Consider the following 14,973-nt stretch of genomic DNA (forward strand, 5'->3'; position numbering starts at 1 on the left):
CCGGAGCTCTGCGCGCCGCCCCCGCCGGCCGCCCTCGCGCCCCGGCCCCGCGGGCGCCCTCCCCGCGCGGCCGCCGGTGTCCGCGCCGCGGGCGGCCTGGGAACCCGCGCGGGGCGGCGAGCGCCAGCCGGAAGGGCAGGGCGGGCGGGCGGATGGAGGGATGCGGGGATGCAGGGATGCAGGGATGCAGGGATGGAGGGAGCCCCGCGCAGCCGGCGCGTTTCATCACGTGCCTGCTGACTCCGCTGACAGTGCGAGGGCAGCAGATGATTGATTATCGCTGTGCTTAAATGACGAGAGTAGAGACACACTGAGAAGTCCTAGGAGTGAAGAAGATGGCCAGGACCAATTGAGCCACTCAGCCCGCTGCCTGCGGCTTTCACAGCTTCCTCCTAAGTTTGAGAAATGGGGACCGATTTGGAGGCTGCAAGCTCGAGCTGGAAACCTTGCCACCTGTGAAACCCAAGGGCCATCCCCGGTGCGTGCTGCCTCCTTGGGAGGGAGGTGCTCAGAGGACTCACCTCTCTGCCACAGCTCTCACCCCATGGCAGGTTTCAAAGAGGGCCTGGGGTGCTGACCCCCCGGAACTAGTCTTCAAGTCGCTGTCACTAATTCTCTGTAAGGGTTAGAACGACATGAAGAAGAAAAATCACTGTTGTCCCAGTTACAGTAAAGAAACTTGTGTCTCTGGCTTTCCGGGGCAGATTTGGGAAGCTATAAATATCTGAAGTTTTCTTTCCTCAGCTGGGCCAGGTGTGGGGGAGAGACAGAGGATAATCAAGACAGCTGCTCCTTAACCCCCTGGGTACAAACAGAATAGAAGTTACCCCTGGTAGGGACGGCTATTCAGAGCGCGCCCAGAGCCATGTGGTCCAGGGCCTTTCCCCAGTCCCGCCCAGGCAGGCAGGTTTCACCCCAGGAACAAAGACTTACCTAACCTATTCTCTGTTCTAAACACTACAGGGCAAAGGTTACTATCCCGACTGCTTTACACACACTATAATTTGACCCATCTCCCACTCCACAGTTCCCAAAATTTCGGCATTCTGTGCTCTGGAAATTATACTGTTTTTCACCAAAGTTGCCATTTTTAAAAATTCTTCTCTACTATTTCCTAAACATTCTAGCTGTAACCAGACTTACCTCTTCCCCTTCAGCCCCTCTCTCTCCCCGTTAGCTTAGTCTGCTTCTGGGAAGTTGACGTGAATGGAATTAATAAATTTGGAAAGAATAACTGGGCATGCTCGCTCAGCTTGACCATTTTTCCTCTTAAGGAGGAACTGCCTGAAGAAGGCAGGCTTTCCCCTTTGCATCACTAGACAAAGGTTCTAACCCCCTTGGGGCCCTGCCCCTGCTCAGCACTGATGAATCATTCTCATCAATGAGCAAACTAACAGATAGAATAGAGTATATACTTCATACACGGGGTGTAAAATACACCCCAGCTGCATGGGACCCCATCCATCTATCCATCCATCATGTAGATAGGATATGTTTATCTATATCAACATATATATAATCTTGCATAAGCTAGTTATATGTAGATAGAGCTATGTATAAAATCTCCCTTGACACACTTTCCACTTATTCCTGCCCTATTTTTTGGCTTCCATTGGCACCAAGAACTTCTTATTTTGTCTTGAACCCATTCTATTCTGGCAACAACCTCCATGTTACTAAACCAATAGTGAATTCTCAGTTCTCATATCAGGTGACTTTCAGCAGAAGCTGAAGTTGATCTCTTTCACATTGTCAAGAACATTCTACGTTCGGCTGCTGTGACCCCACTGCACTACTGGTTGCTATTTCTCAGGCTATTACTTGTTCTGCTTTATCTTTTTCATCCCTAAATTTTGGAGTGCCTCAGATCTCAATCTTTGGGCCTCTCCTCCTTTCAATCTATATACACTCCCTACATGAGCTAAATCAGACCCCTATCTTTAAATGCTACCTAAATACTAATAACTTTCAAGTGTAAACTTTAATGTAGGTCCATGCTCTGAAATCAACCACCTACCTAATTAACATCTCTGCTTGGATATCTAATTGGTGTCTGATTCAGCTTCATGATAACAAGGATATTGTCTGTTTAAGATTTTATTTTTACATATTTGAGAGAGAGGCAGAGACAGAGAGAGGGAGCATGAGCAGAGGGAGGGGCAGAGGGAGAAGAAGACTCCCCGCTGAGCCGGGAGCCCAAATGGCTGATGCAGGGCCCATGCCAGGACCCTGAGACCATGACCTGAGCCAAAGGCAGACGCTTAACTGACTGAGCCACCCAGGCGCCCAGATATTGTCTGTAGCTCACGCCGTACGTATATCCCAGGCATAGTACAGTTTCTAGTCCACAATGGATGCATGTGAACTAAATGAATCAATGTATCTAAAGACAGTAATCTGATACATAATTTTTATATTTAGTAATACATTGTTTACATTATTATCTCATTTAACCCTCTAAAGCCCTAGTTATAATTGTTATCGCTTTTACATCAGTACACCAATAAGGAAGGGGAGGATCAGAATGGTTAAGTAAACTGCCCGATACAACCCACAGAACCACTAAGTGGCTGTGGTGGTTTGTTCCGTGTGGACTTGATTAGCTGGAACTACATTTCCCAGCATCCCCTTGCCTGTATGCAACTGCGCAGAGGAATTTACAAGATTGGGAAACAGAGCAAGACAGCACCTATTACTCCTCGAAGGTCTTTGCGGTTTGGGTGTTGGCACGTGCTGAGTCCCAGAAGGTTCTAGCATGTTCTTGTTCTCCTTCACTTCACTTTCAGATTTTCCAAATTCTTTCCTCTCCTGAGCAAGAGTAGCCCCACACAATTCACAAAAGCCTGAATCTGGACCTACAGAGGCAACAGCCACACAAAGACTACAGATTTTCATTGACTTCTCTGCCAGCTCCCCTTCATGGTCTCCCTCCTGCACCTGGGCATGCCTGGCCCCCCAGCTTCCTCCGTAAGCTTCAATTTGCCCATTCACTTGCCTAAGACTCTGGGGGAGGGGGAATTAGTAGTGTCTTTTCCCAGATTCTTCAACGCTTTCTTCTGGAAAATAACTTCCCCAGCTTCCCTCACAATTATGTAAGGTCTTGTTCCCATAATACACCTCTTCCTCCATTATTTTCATAGTGCTTCTACTTCCCTGACTGAGTGGCTGGCAGAGCTCAAGTCCAAGTCTTCTGGTCCTTTTCACTATTCCACAAGAAATCTAAGTTAGAGAGACAAAAACCTTGAAACCAATGACACATGAGAATGCAAAACTGAACAATGAAAGTATGAAAGGTGTTGACATTCCAATCAGTCTCTTCAAGGACTAATAGGAGATCTACATGGAAAATGACAAGGGAAGGAGTTTCTAGTAAGGCACAAAGGCAAAATCTGAAGCCCATTTGGACAATTACTATAATAAGACTACCACTTCTTGAAGTCATACTATCTCTAAACACATTAAAATATTCTCACCATTTCTCACAAAATTTACCCCACAAGAAATGTAAGGAAACTGATGTTCAGGTTAGGAAACTTGATCATGATTGTGTATCCTTTTTTTTTATATATTTTATTTATTTATTTGGGAGAGATAGAATGAGAAAGAGAGAGCATGAGAGGGGGGAGGGTCAGAGGGAGAGGGAGACTCAATCCCGAGACTCCAGGATCATGACCAGAGCCGAAGGCAGTCGCTTAACCAACTGAACCATCCAGGCACCCCAGTTGTATACCTCCTAAACTTTAGAGTCTGGACTCAAACACACTGCTGTGTGACTCTGAAGCCCTATGAAAAACATGTGAAAAATGCCTCTAGCAACATAATGAGTTTTTACAAATCCGAGAGTCTCCCACGAAGACATGTCATTCTTTTTTTTTTTTTTAAAGATTTTATTTATTTATTCGACAGAGAGAGAGACAGCCAGCGAGAGAGGGAACACAAGCAGGGGGAGTGGGAGAGGAAGAAGCAGGCTCATAGCGGAGGAGCCTGATGTGGGGCTCGATCCCATAACGCCGGGATCACGCCCTGAGCCAAAGGCAGACGCTCAACCGCTGTGCCACCCAGGCGCCCCGACATCTGTCATTCTATTGTCTGTTTTATCTCTCCTCTGACCCCTCTTCCCTCCACACACCTAACTCACACATTTCTCTCTGGGCATTAATGGCTCCAGGTGGTTTATGGTTACTTACGGTTGCAAGGCAAATATGGAGGAAGATTCAAGGAATAGCATAGTTCACCATTTCTTCTTCTGTTATCATTAAGCCTCGTTAGGCAGCTCATCGTTTGTGTTATTGTGCACTGGGACCAAAATTATGTCCATCACCTTCACATTCCTAGGACTCACATTTTTTCCATCTATAACCTGAGGGAATTAGACTAGATCATCTCTCAAAACCCGTCTGGATCTTAGAACATAAGGTTTTAATATGTTCTCTTTTGTCCCTTCCTCCTACATAATGGCCCTCTATGTTGTAAACAGCAAACAGTATGGATATTGTGGGATATTTTTCTGTTTCTTTTCTTTCCAAAGCCATGTAAATTTATGTGATCTTCTGCTATCATCATTCAAAATCATTTTTTATCATTTTCCTTATGGACCTGATGTTTTGTGGTATTTCTGTCAAATAAATTATATTGTAAAATGTAATAATGCATCTATTTTTCTATACCAGATAAAACTTCTAAAAAGTAAAAGCCCTGTTACTTCACTAAGTAAATATAATTCTCCCCCAAATAATGATATTTAAGGCTTTTGTTGTTATTGTTTTTTTGTTTGTTTTCAGCTTCAGCAGTCTTATCTTGGGAAAAAAGTAGAATTTGATTTATATTTTTGAGATATTGGACGTAGTGGTAGTAGTTTGCTAGGACGTTGTAACAAAGTATCACAGACTGAGAGGCTTAAACAATAGAAACGTGTTGTCTCATAGTTCTGGAGACCAGAAGTCTAAAATCAAGGTGCGGGCAAGTTGCTTCCTTCTGAGGACTCTGAAGTGAAGATCTGTTCCAGGCTGAGCTCCTTGGCTTGTACATGACTATCTCTCCCTGTGTCTCTTCACATTGCCTTCCATGTTTGTCTCTGTGTCCAAATTACCCCTTTGTATAAGGACACCAGTCATACTGGATTTGGGGCCACTCTACTGACCACATTGTAACTTGATTACCTCTCTAAAGACCCTATCTCCAAAAAGGTCACACTGTGAGGTACAGGGGGTTAGAACTGCAAAAGTATCTTTTGGGGGGATGACACCATGTGACCCATAACAACAGTGTATATTTTTGCAAATCATTAGGGTCTCTAGGATTTCTTAAGTGCGAACTACCTCCTTCCCTCCTTTCATTAAACAGATACTTGTTTATTTCTTGCACATGAAAAGGTGTTTTCCTATATATGTTATATAACATATACATATGGTGTCTATACAAAGAACATAAGGAAATATAATAAGTGACTTTTGCCCTCAAGAAGTTTCTAGTCTAGTTCAGAGGATAAAATTTCTCTTTTTGTCACAATTCACAACGCAGTCTGATCCACAAATCCAGTCGGCTCTACCTGCAACTATGCCAGAATTCTCACCACCTCCTCTGCTCCCACCCTGGTTTAAGCCACGATTTAATCTCTCTCCTGGGTTAAGACAAAGACCCAATTGCTTTCTCTGCCCCCATCCTTTCCCATCTACACCAATCTCAATGTAGCAGCCAGTGATCTCTGTAAAATGAAGTCATGTCACTTCTCCATGAAAATGCTCCAAAGACACCCACATCACTCAAAGTATCTTCGAAATCCTCTGAGGCCCTCATGATCTGACACCTTGCTAATTCTTCTGGCCTCGGTGTATGCTACTGTCTTTCTTACTTACTCTGTTCCAGTCACACTGCCCTCCTTGATTCTTTAAACACTCTCACATGCGGCTGCCGCAGGATATTTGCACTGACTGACCTCCGCCTGGAATCCTCTTCCCCCAGATATTCCTCCCTTTCTTTCTTCAATTCTTTACTCAAATGGCACCCTCTCAGTGAAGCCTATTCTTCATGCCCTAATTATGATTATGACTCTCCTGGGTGAAGCCTGGGTGGCTTCAATCAGTTCAACATACAACTCTTGGTTTCAGCTCAGGTCATGATCTCCGGGTCATGAGATCAAGCCCCATGTCGGTTCCATGCTCAGGCTGCTTAAGGTTCTCTCTCTCTCCTGCTGCCCCCACCCCCACTCACACTTTCTCTCTCTCTCTCTCTAAAATAAGAGGAAAAAAAAAGATAATGTACTGTCCTTGCACTTCCTTTTCTAATAACATGTTTACTTGCTTTCCAGAGCACCTATCACCTTCCCCCATACTGTTCTATTCACTTACTGACGGTGTTTCTTGTCTGTCTCCCCCCAGAAGAAATGAAGTTCTGTGAGGTCAGGGATGTTTCTTCTCCTATTCATTGCTGTATTCCCAGGGTCTAGAACAAGATATGGTATACAGTTGGCACCCAAAAATTATTTGCTGATCTATTGTGAATAAATCCATGAACATGATTCCTTTGCAAGACTGGATGGACTAGAAGAATCCTGTCAACAGCTTTGAACAAAACTGAATTAGCATCAGGTTTCACTGTGGATCGAAGTGATCCAGCCTTCAAACCTGTTTCTTGTGCGTCATAAAGGGTAAGAATAATTTCTTTTCCCACCCCACACCCACTTCACAGAGGAATGGTTGAGAATTAATTAAATGGTAATGTGGAAAAGGCATTTTGAATTTCTAGGAGAAAACACTTCATTAATTTGAGGCTTTTATTACATGAAAGAATTGTTAGCAACACAGGGGCAAGCAGAAAGAGGAGAACAATGTTGAAGGGATTATACGCTTCACAATACTACTTTGGTATATTAGGCGATAATTGATTTGAGATTGATATAAGCAGAGTGAAAAAAAAGAAAAGTGCTTTGAGAAATCTTACCCCAAGGACAGGCTTTTTAAAAATACCTTCTTCTCTGTAGTCAAATCTCAATTTTTTATAGCACAATACCCTCATTAATGAATTACTCTCCACTTTTACGATCCTTTTGTCCATTTTATGGCCATTTTCCTGCTAATTAGAGCTCCCATAGCAATGTCAGAGGGCTGGCAAAGAAGACGAGGAAAAACTAAAATTTGTCCTTCTCAGGAGTTGATTCCTCTCTCCTTTCTGCTGAAATGTTTAAACTTTGATCTAGATTTCTGCCAGAATGACACCATTTTTAAATGTTATACATTTTTCAATTAATTGGAAAATTAGCTGAGCCTGTATTATGAGCAAGACACTGCGTAAAGTTTGGAAAGAAACAGGGAACATGTTGAGTCTTGTTCCTGCCCTTCCATTTTTGGAATGGTGAACAGAATCAGAGACAGCATCAGGACCTCTGAGGTTTAGCCCTGACTCCACTGCTTAAAATCTAGGTCACATGGGGCCAGTGACTTGACCATCTCAAGCCCTGATTTCCTTCACTATAAAACAAAACTTGTATCATCTGCTTTCTCTTACTCTACTGTGAAAATCTTTCTATTCCAGCACAGATGAAGTTGTTTGGAAAGACGGTCTGGTGGTGACCATACTGAGCACATCAGGAGAGGCAGTGGCCCAGAAACAGACCGTCACTCCGCTGGGCAGACACCAGGGGTGCCTAGAGCTACCGTCATTGAAAACAGTCCATCCAACAGGCAGTGTGTGGCATGTAGAGTGTAGTAAAGACCAAGTGGCAGGGTCAGGATGGCATAACAAGGGGCGCCTGGGTGGCTCAAGGGGTTAAGCGTCTGCCTTCCATTCAGGTCATGATCCCAGGGTCCTGGGATTGAGTCCCACACGGGCTCCCTGCTCAGCAGTGAGGCTGTTTTTTCCTCTCCCTCTGCCTGCGCCCCCCCCCACTTGTGCTCTCTCTCTCTCTCTCTCTCTCTGTCAAATAAATAAATAAAATCTAAAAAAAAAAAAAAAGGAATTGCATAACAAGGGATCCAAGTTAGTGCTCCTGCAGGATGGTGAAGCGTGGAAAGACCAGGCCACATCTGGAGTTTCAGCAGGCAGCAGGGCTGCTGTTGGGATGCCTGGGAGCAGAGCGCCCCCAGCCAGATGGGAGCCATGGGCGTTATGATCCCAGAAGGTGGGAAAGTGCACACATTTCCTATTTGGTTTCTAAACCCTTAGCTGGGTACAGCCTTCACACTGGAAATGATAGAAGGCATGATTAGAATAATAAATAATAAAAATGGGAGGGATGGGGGCGCCTGGGTGGCACAGCGGTTAAGCGTCTGCCTTCGGCTCAGGGCGTGATCCCGGCGTTCTGGGATCGAGCCCCACATCGGGCTCCTCTGCTGGGAGCCTGCTTCTTCCTCTCCCACTCCCCTGCTGTGTTCCCTCTCTCGCTAGCTGTCTCTATCTCTATCGAATAAATAAAATCTTTTAAAAAAAAAATGGGAGGGATGATCCTCAAATAATACACACAGAAGCCAGACTTCGGTGAGGCGAGCTTCCGTTCTCCAGGTGACACAGCTCCTCGGCGTTAGAGCCGGGACTTCAAGCCAGCCTAACATTCCAAATCTCACACCCTGTGATGCTGCCTGTAATAGGCAACCAGGACTCAGGATAAGGAAAGAAGCAGTAAAAGGTACTCGATTGTTTTCAAGTTTGCCTCCAGAGTCAGAGCAGTTCTAGTCATTTGCCCTGAAGAAATGTGGAAATGAAATTCTCAGGAACTTCTAAAGTGTGGTGGAGAAAAGATGATAGCAAAATAGAGTTAACTTGCCTCAAATACGGGAGCAAATGGATACCCAAATCAAATTGGCACACAGACCCTGTCCATAGGAAAGCTTTATCATAGAATTCAATAAGTGCTTATTAAGTCCCTATAATACCAGGCACCATGTTAGTCTCTGGTGATGAACAGACCTTCCCAAGACAGAGGCCCGTAGAAGGGACGAGTGGGTCACTCACTGTAGCACGATGTGCTCAGTGTGTGTGCATATAAAGTGTTAGGAAAGCACAGAGATGAGAGTCAAGGACATTTTACCCGAGTCGTTAAAACTGATGGGAATCTTCAGGGTGGACAAAGAGGAGGAATAGCACAGGTGGGCAGAATAAAATGTGCTGAATGACAGAAACAGGAGTAAGGACGAATGTTTGATGAACACCAGAAAGTTCGGTATGGCGGGTTTCAAAGACAGGGAATGCCTCAGATGGAGACGAAGCTGGGATGTGAACTGGGGACAGATCGTGGAGAAGCTACGGCTCATGCTGAGAAGGCTGGGCTTTAAGCAATCAAAAAGAGGAGGAGCTTTGAAAACTTGAAGAGTCGTGATCACAAAGGGCCAATAAGGGCCCGCCGAGCACATGTCACACGGACTAGCTTCATGTCCTCCGCCAGGACGGGCTCTAGACGGACAAGTGAGGCCTGTGTGACAGTATGTGTTCTTCAGCAAGACGGGCAACAAGTTCTTCTGCAATAGCTTTGTAAATGTGACAGTAAAATCAGAGTTTACATAACTGACTAAATAAGGTCGGCAACTGAGAAATTGACCGGGACACACCCAAAAGGAGAACTTTATGGAGAAGATTCAGAACTCCGACCTTAGAATCTCCCTGTTCTAACTGGGCGTGCACGCAGTGACTCTATTACAGGTGTAAACAGCCCACTTACCAAATGTATAAATGGCACAGAGCTATGAGGAATAGCTAATGCCCTGGAAAATGGCAGGGGGACCCAAAGAGATCAAGGCAGGCTAAAAAGATGGAAAAAAGGGAAAATAGCAAGGAGAAATCGTAAGCCTCGTATCCAGATGGAAGAGAGCTGGCTTAGCACTGAATACAGGACAGAAAAGATGTGACCCAATGAACATCAGTTTACATGAAAAAGACACTAGGTTTTTGTTTGTTTTGGTTGTAGTTGAAAGCAAACTCAATATTGTTCAAAAAGAGCACACATCTGCCCCAAAAAAACCACTCTGATGACTGGAAGAAAGAGACATTTTGTTGGTGAAAAAAAGGGCTTGGATGATTTGGGATAATTATCTGAAAACATTAAAGGACTCCCAGGAGGAAAAAGAATCAAACAATCTTTGAAGCCCCAGAGGACGAACTTCACTTTAACAGGTGGAAGTCTCAGGCAGATAGATTTCAGTTCAACACCAGGAAGTACTTTCTAACCGCTGTTTATCCTTAAGGAAGAGGTCAGCTGCACGTCCCTGGAGGCGTCTGAGGGCACCTGGTTGACCCCAGTCTGCAAGAGCTAGTTGCTACCTTGAGAATGCTGGTCTAGGAGACGTCCACGATGTCTTCTTGTAAGATGAGATGGCATAGGAGGAAGTGATTTGAAAACCGAACACTACCATTTTCCTGGGAGGCTTTCAAGTGATTTTGATGTAAACTGAGACAAGAATGACATGAGATATTTAAACAACAGCTGAGTGATGCCAATGACATGGTCTCTCTTTGAGTTCGTCTTGGGCTTCAGTGGTGTCAGGGAAGACTTCACGTGGGAAAGGGGGCTTCCTTAGCTTCGAACACTGGGTAGATGGAAAGGGGGTGCAATGGCTGTTGCTCAAGTGGGACCATGACAGACACTGCACACCCAGAAACATTTATTATTTGTCTTCATCTGAGTGGTCTTTTTACCACATGGTTGTCTTAAATGCACCTGCCAGTCAGCGGCTTATAGGTCCTCAGGAGATGCTGATTTTATCCTGCTCAGGGCGAAAGGACACCTGCTCACCCCAGCCAAGCCTCACTTGTAATTCCCTGGTTCTCCATCATCCTGGCTTGTAAATACTGCCTAGGGCTTCCAGCTAGCCAAGCATTAGCACTCCTGAATTTCTGTAAACCTACTTGTGTAAGGAGAATAGCGCAAGGAGGGGCTCCTGGGTGGCTCAGTCTTTAAGCGTCTGCCTTCGGCTCAGGGCGTGATCCCGGCGTTCTGGGATTGAGCCCCACATCAGGCTCTTCCGCTGGAAGCCTGCTTCTTCCTCTCCCACTCCCCTGCTTGTGTTCGCTCTCTCGCTGGCTGTCTCTATCTCTGTCAAATAAATAAATAAATAAATCTTAAAAAAAAAAAAAAAAGAAGAATAGCGAAAGGAAAAAAGAAAAGAAGGAATGGAAAGCCTTACTTAAATTACTTAATACACTCCTATAACTGATAGAAAAACATCTAGGAACTTGACCTTAAGTGGGTTTCCTATGTCCATCAACATCGAATATCACAAGAAGGCGAATACTATAAGCAGAACACTGCTGTCAGTGCAAGACTGGAAAACAATCAATCTAAGGTAAAGAGTGTGGCACCTGAATTAAGATTCTCTATGTGCTGTGCGGTTTTCTCTTATGGTACATTAGCCTCCTTCCCTGCAGCTTTCAATCTACTTGGCACAAGGTAGTGTTCTATCCTTAGACAAGAGATCCTTTTCTTCCTTATTGTGGGTTATTCCATGGATAATTGTTCAAGGTATGAAAATCCATATGATTTACCTTTGATTAATAGAGCTCATTCACTAGATACTTCAAGATTCCCAGTGTAGACTGTGGGCACCTGGGAACCCAACCCTCCCTGAGCAGCAGGCCAAGGGCCCAGGTCCGTCTCTTTCAGTCCCCTCGGGCTTCTGAACACAGGTCACGGAGCCTCCCAAACACTTCAGCTCTTAAACCTAACCTCTGTCTACTTCCTGATTGGCAAAGAAGTTTTGGGTTTTGTTTTGTTCGGATGTTTGAGCTCTGCATCTTGAGAAAGCGGTGACCACTTGAGGCATCTGCAGAAGAAATGTTAGGATGAGCAGCCCTGCCCCTGGCAAGGGCCGTGGCACTCCAGGCCTGCAGACTCATCTGGCCCAAGGCGCTCCCTCTCTCCCCAGACCCATATGTGAAGGCACCAAATTCAAGTGGCCCCTGTAAACACCCATGCCCCATCCCAAAGAAGCGTAAGTTGGACTCGAACACTGCTGACACAATTCTACCCTGATTGAGGGGAGAACAGTCTTTCCAGGAGCCCCTTAAGAGAGGCCCCAGAGTTCTCCACTCAGCCACCGCAGGTGGAGGGAAGCTGAGAAGCCACGGCAAGAACTCCTACAGATCCTCCAACCTCTGCCCCAAACACAGTCTTCCTGAATCCCTCAGTGCTGTATTCATTAAGCATCTACCGCACCCCTGAGAAGTTTCTGAATGAACGTCACAGTGCAAGTAGATGCAGAATTCTCTAGACCCCAAACAGGAACGCCAGAGAGCCACTGCTGTGCCCCAGAGGACGTCTCTCCCTAGCTCACCTTCTTTGCTGCCCCGATACCCTCTCTGTCCTATGCTGAACTCATCCAGTTCAGTGGCTTTAAACGCTGAGAGGCTGGTGGCACCCTGATTTACATGGCCAGTCCTGATTTCTCCTATCTCAGAGCTCCACACTCATGTTTCCAACAGCTCACTTGGCATCTTCATTGGGACACTTAATAGCCATTTCTATGAAAGAGGTTCAAGACAGAAATAGTTTCCCAACCTACATTCCCAAGTTTTCCTTTCCCAGAATTCCCCATAGGAGTAAGCAGGGCATTCTTTTCCCAGTTACACAAGAAAAAGCTAAGAATCATTCAAGTAAATCATAATCCTTCTCTTTTCCTCACTTGCAAGTCCTATCAGTACAGATCAAAATAAACATCTTGTCAAGATAATTCAATTCTCCCACTTTGCCTGCCACCTCCTCATTTAAGACATCAACATCTTCTACTAAACTACTTAAGTAGCCTTCTGACTAGTCCTAGAATTAGCATTCTCCAGAGAAGGCCACATGGTATATTTAAAATATGTAACATATCATGGTGATGTTCAGCAGCTTAAATCCTTCCATAGCTTCTCAATTCCCTTAGAATAAAATCCAAACCTCTCACTCTGACCTACAAGACCTTAAGTCATCTTACCCCTTGTGATGTCTCCAAGTTCATCTTACGTTCATTCCCTTCCACTCAAAACTCAAGAGGTGATCATCTCTATATCTTTTTTTTGCAAATTTAAACGTCCCTTATTCTATTTTTTTAAGATTTACTTATTTATTTTAGAGAGAGAATGGGAGAGCGAGCACACATGAGCACAAGCAGGAAGAGGGGCAGAGGGAGAGGGAGAGAGAATCCTCAAGCAGACTTCCTGCTGAGCTGAGCATGGAGCCCCATGATCTCAGGGCTCTGGGATCATGACCTGAGCCAAAATCAAGATCCGGCCACTTAACAGACTGAGCCTCCCAGGTGCCCCTAAACTTCCCTTATTTTTGAAAGGCTTAAATATGATAAAAGTTAAAAGCACCCACTTTCTTAAGCATTATTCTTCATTACTATCACTCTGATTAGTAAGCCAAAGATTTGGAAATACTTTTCCACTAACTGGAGAATTCTTCAGACCAAGGATAATAGTGGCAGCTTCACACCACATTTGTGGGATTTGGCAGAGAACAGAGAAACCCTTTTGAAGGATGATTTTTGTCCCACAGCAGATTTCCTCATCTATTTTCCTAATTCCTTAAGCTTATGAATAATTTATTGAACAGTCTGAGCCTAATGTAGAGACAATTTTTTTAAACCTTGACTCTTCACCGTCAACTGTTCTATGACAAATCTCCATTTCCCCCCCCTTAGTGGAATCTCAGGCAGATCCAGAGCCTCGGTTTAAAACTGGTAATCACATTGAATTAAACACTCACTTCCTCCTAGCCCAGACTGATTCAGACCTGAGGGACAAGGAGTGATGGGATTGGGCTTCTTTCTTATACCTCTCCTCTCCCTGCTCAGAGTCACTCTCCCCTCTGGTGTGCTAGGAATTGCTGCTGCTATTGTCTCCTCTTAAGCCGTGATTGCTGCTTCTCCTTCATGGCTGTCTGTGTAGTGAGTGTTCGAATGGTGGCTCCTCTGTGGGGCCCATGTTCAAGTCTCGTGGAAGGCCCTTTTGGAAGGGCCCTCTGACCTACAGAGTTCCCTGATGTAAGAGACTCATTCTTGCTTGCTCTGACCTCTTCTTAGTCCCAGGAGTTCCCACCTTGGTGATCTCTTCCAGAATAGCCCAATGGTGAAGTTCCCTTACCTGCTGACCATCCCTTTTGAGTGGCACACCTACAAGAAGGCTCGGTCCTGGCTACTTTTGTTGTGTCTACTGTTCTATGAGAAATCCGTATATCCTTGACCATTCAAATTATAGGAATTCAAGCGGTCACCTGCTACTCTTCTTTCCACCTGCCACTTCTCCAATTCTCTTTTACCCCTGCTCCCATAGACATGGAAGCGTGCCACCCCTTACTCTGCAACCATTCACCTGTAAGTAAGAGGTTGATTTCCCCTTTTTCCAAGCCCCCCGTCACTATGAGTAGTTCTCCTGGACCGGCCATCATTTGATGTTGGGGGTGGGAAACCCCAGAACTTCCCAAATAGTTCAGTATTTTTTCTTTTTATTATTGGTGTGTAACTGACACACAATATCCTATTAGTTTCAAGTGGCATCATAGCCACTCAATATTTTTACACATTAAGAAATGATCCCCGTGAGAAGTCTAGTTATCATCTATCACCACACAAAGGCATCACAATATTATTGACTATATGCCCTATGCTGTACATCACATACCCATGACTTACTTGTTTTCTAGCTGAAAGTTTATACCTCTTAGACCCCTCACCTATTTCACCTATTTCACCCACCCACCCCAACCCATTCCCTTCTAGTAACCAACAGCTTTTTTCCATTTCTACGGCTTTCTTTCTGTTTTGTTTTGTTTTGTTTGTCCTTTTGCTTTATTTTTTAGATTCCATATGTAAGTGAGATTATGTGGTATTTGTCTTTCTTAGTCCGACTTATTTCACTTAGCATAATACCATCCAGGTCCATCCATGTTGCACAAATGGCAAGCTCTCATTCATTTTTATGGCTGAGTAATATTCTGTCATTTATATATATATCACATTTTCTTTATCCATTCATTAGTCGAGGGACACTTGGACTGCTTCCGTATCT

At 44.7% G+C, this 14,973-nt stretch overlaps 1 protein-coding gene across 3 annotated transcripts in view; it reads right to left on the minus strand.

Moving 5' to 3' along the window:
• Nucleotides 1-14,973, minus strand: part of RGS7 (regulator of G protein signaling 7) — a 530,023-nt gene that overhangs the window by 494,332 nt on the left and 20,718 nt on the right. The gene's annotated exons all lie outside the window — the stretch shown is intronic.

Source organism: Ursus maritimus, unplaced genomic scaffold, assembly GCF_017311325.1.
Source record: "Ursus maritimus isolate PB19 unplaced genomic scaffold, ASM1731132v1 scaffold_2, whole genome shotgun sequence".
In the NCBI taxonomy this organism is placed as follows: Eukaryota; Metazoa; Chordata; class Mammalia; order Carnivora; family Ursidae; genus Ursus; species Ursus maritimus.